Raw genomic sequence first — 5,846 nt, forward strand, 5'->3', positions numbered from 1 at the left:
ATATAGCATGCAAGTTAATGTTTCTCCTACGAGTCTCCACAGGAATATGCACAGGACGAAAAAAAAGTAATAACAAAAAGAGACTTACGACTCCTAATGTCACACACGAGACACGAACCCTTGAAAAGGGCAACATGGAGAGACAGGGGAAGAAATAGAGAGAAAAAGGTGAGAAGTGAGAGAAAGGAAAGAGGCAGAAAGGACAGATCGGGGGGGTCTGGTCTCAGGCCAACAAAGCATTTTCTCTCCCTGGACAAATCAGTGTCATGGTTACGCCGACTCTTGTGCTGAGTAAAAAAATTAAGTGAATTGTGAACATTAATAGGACTCTATAAGATATGCCCTACGTACAAAAGCTAAGCTATTTTGCTCTGTAACAGCTTTGCAGTCATTTATTTTAATTTATTTGTTTATTGATTTCAAATTACAGGCATCGTGTCTTCTTGCTACTAAGGTAGTTTGATTTCCACTCTGGGCCCAGAAAAACAGAGAGAGAGAGAGAGAGAGAGAGAGAAAGAGAGAGAGAGAGAGAGAGAGAGAGAGAGAGAAGAGAGAGAGAGAGAGAGAGAGAGAAAGAGAGAGAGAGAGAGAGAGAGAGAAAGAGAGAGAGAGCTAATTGCTAGTTTACTCAGGCTTCAGAAAGTTTTTTTTGGTTTTTTGGTTTTTTTTGTCAGATGATTCCACTGCCGCATGCAGCTGATATGAGGGTTGACCATTTTAACATTATGGCAGTTTTTACAGCTTCTCTTCCGTTTTTGTGTTTTATTGTATCACCTATCTAAAGCTTCAAACAAACTAATGAAGCAGCAACAATAAGGTAAGGCTACTGGATTATTACAATTACTGCATTATTAATCAAGACCTTCTCTATATGACTCTCATATGCTCATTTGCTCAAGTTTAGACACTTATTAATTTCATAATTTCGTCTTTGATGCACTTTATCAGTAGAGTAGGTATGAGTACACTGACTCAATTCAATTCAATGATGAGGATAAATAAGGTTCTAGTGATGAATGTAAAGATATTGCTTTATATTAAAAATACTCAGGATAACACCAGTTATACTTTCTTATATTTCCATTTCATTAGATGTTGGATATACAGTCTGTGATCTCCTGCACATAGAGCTTGCTCACTTTAACCATAAGGAGAAGGAACTCACTGACAGAGAAAATGAGGACGATATTTCATTAAAACACTAATATGGCAACAGTGTCTGCTCTTTTCCTCTCAGAACACACCCTCACCTCCACCACATGCCACAGTGCAGCAGATATGGGCTTCAAATAAGGCAATTAAAACCAGATGAAAATGCCAGTGTGTTTTGATTGAATTATGACCTGATGAAGTGATTACTGCATAGCTCTAAAACATCAATCAGCAGATTCCCTCCAAATTTGTCTTTCACGCCCACAATGCTATCATCAATTAAAGCTAGTGCCAATTAAATATCAAGCATCTTGTTTACTAATAAAGGATTTCTGGCTGCTTATGGCAAAAAAAAACAAAAACATTTAAATAAATAAGTAATCCAAATGGATGCGTAATTATAGAATGCGTTTGAAAGTAACATTTCATTTCCCCGTTAATTGAAAGCGAGGGGTAACGTGAAGTACCTGGCACTGTACAATCAACCCTCTCGTTATTCACCATCTTGTTATACACAAAAGCCTCATTAGAGTGGAGGGCGATGAAGAGCTGTGGGCTCTCTGCAGACACAGGCCGCAACATTGTTATTCCTCTGTGTCTCTGAAGAGGTTTAGCTCTAAAACATAATGTGCTCTTACATTACATTTCTTTAACTTTATTATTATGTATTATTATTTTATAATTTATATTAAATTGGATTTGTGAAATTACAAGGATTAATGCACACATTATTTAGGTAATTTAGGTAATTTGTGTTAATAAAAACAAAGTAAGCAAAAACCTGTCCTGTCCTTTTCCTGCAGAGACTCAGGAAAGTATAAAACATAGCAAACACGAGAACACTTGTTTGTATATGATGTTTATATATTTAAGCATAAAAATATATGTCTCATGGCTTTTCCCCACACACCCTCAGGAAATGAATTGTAAAGTCCCCACTAGATCAGGCCATCAGAGAGCAGCTCAAAGGTCAGTCGAAATTCCTGGCAAACGCAAAGAAAGGTGCCTTTACCATTTATTTACCATCATGTACCATCATGCATTTTTTACAGCATTTTTTTTACCACTTTTTCCCCCCAGTAATTTAATGCTGCGTTCTCATAACCTGTATTGCCTTTCATCAGTTTTAATCTGTCCATCTTAATATATCTTTAATCTTTCATTTTCTCTATAGAGAACTGTGTGAATTTGTTACTGATTATATATAAAACTGATATACAACTGATATAAAATTATTAAGATTATTATTATTATTATTTACCATTATTCTCTAATGGGATTTCTTGTTATGGTATAATTTGTTGACAGAATACAGAATATAGTAATATATAAAATAGTAATATATAATTTTATAAGTAATATATTTTATAAGTAATACACATATATATATATATATATATATATATATATATATATATATATATATATATGCTACTATAATTCTGTGTATACTGTTCATTCCCTAGCGATAGACAAATTACCCCTCCGCACTCTAATCCACTTTTAGTACTTTTTGTATACCATAATATTGCTATTTTAATAACGTTATGTCATAAAATAACCCCAACATGCTTTATATAATTCAACATAACCTTGACCAGATCCATAAAATATTATCATGGTTCACTTGGGGAGGGTCACAAAGCATTGTTTATCAAAAACACAACCAATAAGGGTACAAACATTTTATACATTTTTTTGTTCTATTGAAAATGCTGTCAGCATTTGTTTACAAGAGATTTGTTTATTAACAAATGGTATCTGTCCATTCAACTCTGGTATCTGTCTATTCAAAATAAAGCTTCAAGCTAAACCTAATAAAGAACTGTTATTACTGTAAAGATTTGCAGCACTTTACAGAATGTAAATACTGGTTTGGGCATATTTATATTTAGAGTATTGATTAGGTTGATTGATTTTTTTTTTTTTATAACAGAATTGGGAAAAAAAACATCACAGTTTTTGACCAAAATAAACCCCCAAAACCCACAGGTCATTGCCTGGTCTGCACCCAAGGAAAGCCCAGAATATCAGAATCCTCAGTTCTCTGGTAACAGCAACACACACACACACACACACACACACACACACACACACACACACACACACACACACACACACACACACACATTCAACTTTCCTGATTCTATACAACTACAATTATGAGACTGCTAAAACGTATGTGTAATACTAAACACCCAGCCAGTGTGTGAACGTAGAAAGGAAGAGCCCTGGTTGGGTGCATGATTCTCCTGCGAATCTGACCTCCTGCATCTCGTATCTGCTGTCTATTTATACAATAAAGCAGCGATCCTTCCTTTCCCCTGCAGTTAGTCAGAGCGTCAGTATAAAGTTCAACACTCATTTTCTCTGTCTTGCTCTTCCTCTTCCCTCAAGTCAGCTCCTCTTTCTCAATGACTTCTGTTCCAGTTCATAGACAGCTGGTCCCCTGTACCCCTCAGAACACCCCGGGGGTCTTGGCAGCGCCCTCTGACCATGCGAGGGGGATCGGGAAGACCCCGCAGGCCGTCTCCGTGAGGAGATCAGTGCATGGCTCCTCTGCCATCTGCAGCCTGCCACACAAGGCCAGGCAGAGCTCTACTGAACTTTTGTTACATTCTGTGGTGCAGAGCAACACAGATTCGTTTTGTTTCTGCAGAATTACCATACATAAATACCCTACTCTGCATGTTTCTACCAATGTAGGAAACATAGGTGAAATGAATAAATGAAAAAAGCTTTGTTCTAATTATTTCAGGTTTGTTGGGTTGGGAACTCTATTAGGGTAAGCTTCAGCCAGGCTGTTGATAAGAAGACTTACAAAGCCAAACAAAGAAGACTGTACAGTGTGCAATGGACAACAATCCACCAATATAAAAAAGTTACTCCTTGCCAATAAGCCAGTGATGTCAGAGGTCTACTACAGTATTCAAAAGCATAACAAATGAACGTGTGAGTAAAAGTACAGAGTTAGGGCTGTAATGTAGAGTGTGTGCACTGCAGTAGAGTAATGCTTCACAGTGAATTGATATTTGGACTAATAAAACCTATAGCTAGTGTGTTGACAACAGTTAATGCCTGCTTTTACAAAGGCAACCGACAAAGTGTAGAGTAAAACTTTGACCAAATGTATTATTTATTCCAGATTGTAAATAATTCAAATAGCCATCCAACTTCAAATCATAAAAAAACAAGCATCACAGACAAAAATAATGTACTCAGATATTGTAAAGGCTGTGCACAAGGGTGCAGGATGGATTGCCTACAATCATCATCCACACATGGCTTGTGCACAGCTTTTATAACCTTTGGAACATTAAATTTTATTTTTAATATAACAGCATCAACACCGTAGCAAATTAAAGAGGGATCAAATAAAGGAATCAAACAAACTAAATTTAAACAACAGGACCAGATAAACAATGGGCTGAGAATGAAAGGAAATCAAGAAACCTAATAACTGGGGAATGGCTTTCCACAACAGAGGGTATCTGCACTGCAGTGCAGTTATCTGCATCTAGCACTGCAGCACTGTTATCTGCACGAGGGCTCTCAGTGCACTGCAGCATGGTTATCTGCATGCAGCTCTCAGTGCACTGCAGAGTGGTTATCTGTATGTGGCTCACAGTGCACTGCAGAATGGTTATCTGTCCACAGCTCTTACTGCACTGAAGTGCAGTTATCTGCACACAGCTCTCACTGTATTGCAGTGCATTTATCTATGAACTTTAATAGATTAACCTATGTTTATTAGATCACTAATAATATTACCACATTTTTCATCTTAAAAGTTGGTGTAAAACCAGACCAATCATGGCAGAATAATATGAACAAAAAATCGCATAAATAGTTTTAATTAAATGATGATGGCATAAGTTCAAGGCACAACAGGAGTATTCTCAACTGTGCATGTCCAGCGAGAAAAAAGAAACCATTTGCTGACACACCAAGGGGCCAAATGAGCCTTCAGGTTCAAGGAATGACATAAGTATAAACAGACCTTTTGTGCTGAAGAATTTTGTCACTCCATTTAATATGTTAAAAGTTTAAATATTACTGAGCATTGACAAATGTCTTACATCATCGCTGGCATATCTAGGTGTATGTTTCAGCGTTTGTGCTGCACATAAAAGCAAAAGTGTCTGATTATTTTAGTCAATCAAGTTCTTGAAATATTAAAATTTTAATTAAAAATATAAGCCATACATTTGGACCTTTTTTAATAAGCCAAAGTGTTCAAGATGTTACAGATGATGAACTTGCTTTGAAGTCTGATAGATAGCAAACTGGCAGTATTTTACAAAGGTTACCAAATACATACCAAATACTGACACTGTGCAATTTAGGAAAACATATCTATCAGTGCTACTTATCATCAATATATGTTTCATTAATATTTCACCTTAATAATGATGAAATGGGGGAAAAAATGTGTTCTCAGATCACTGCACTCATATTCACAATCACCTCACACATGCTGTGAGTCTCACAAATAGGTAGCAAACATTCAAAATAATGTTTGCACAAACAACCTTTTTCATCACAGCAAAAATAACAGTATTTACATAAGTCCAGCTTGACACAAATGACAAGTGATAGAAATAAGCACTGTGCATTACTTCAACACCTGGGTTTTTGCTATGATTAATTACTGAATTTACATAAAGTCTAGATGAAGGATCAAGTGAATATTG

The 5,846-nt window shown here is 36.2% G+C and overlaps 1 long non-coding RNA gene across 1 annotated transcript; it reads left to right on the top strand.

The window, feature by feature from the left end:
* The first annotated feature begins 702 nt into the window (after positions 1-702).
* LOC113578241 (uncharacterized) lies at positions 703-3,736 on the top strand. The gene is made up of 4 exons (XR_003410716.3): positions 703-817; positions 2,069-2,121; positions 3,145-3,202; positions 3,583-3,736. It is a non-coding gene; the product is annotated as an uncharacterized LOC113578241 (long non-coding RNA).
* The last annotated feature ends 2,110 nt before the right edge of the window (positions 3,737-5,846 follow it).

This window comes from Electrophorus electricus, chromosome 23 (genome assembly GCF_041902795.1).
Source record: "Electrophorus electricus isolate QZ-2024a chromosome 23, ASM4190279v1, whole genome shotgun sequence".
Classification (NCBI taxonomy): domain Eukaryota; kingdom Metazoa; phylum Chordata; class Actinopteri; order Gymnotiformes; family Gymnotidae; genus Electrophorus; species Electrophorus electricus.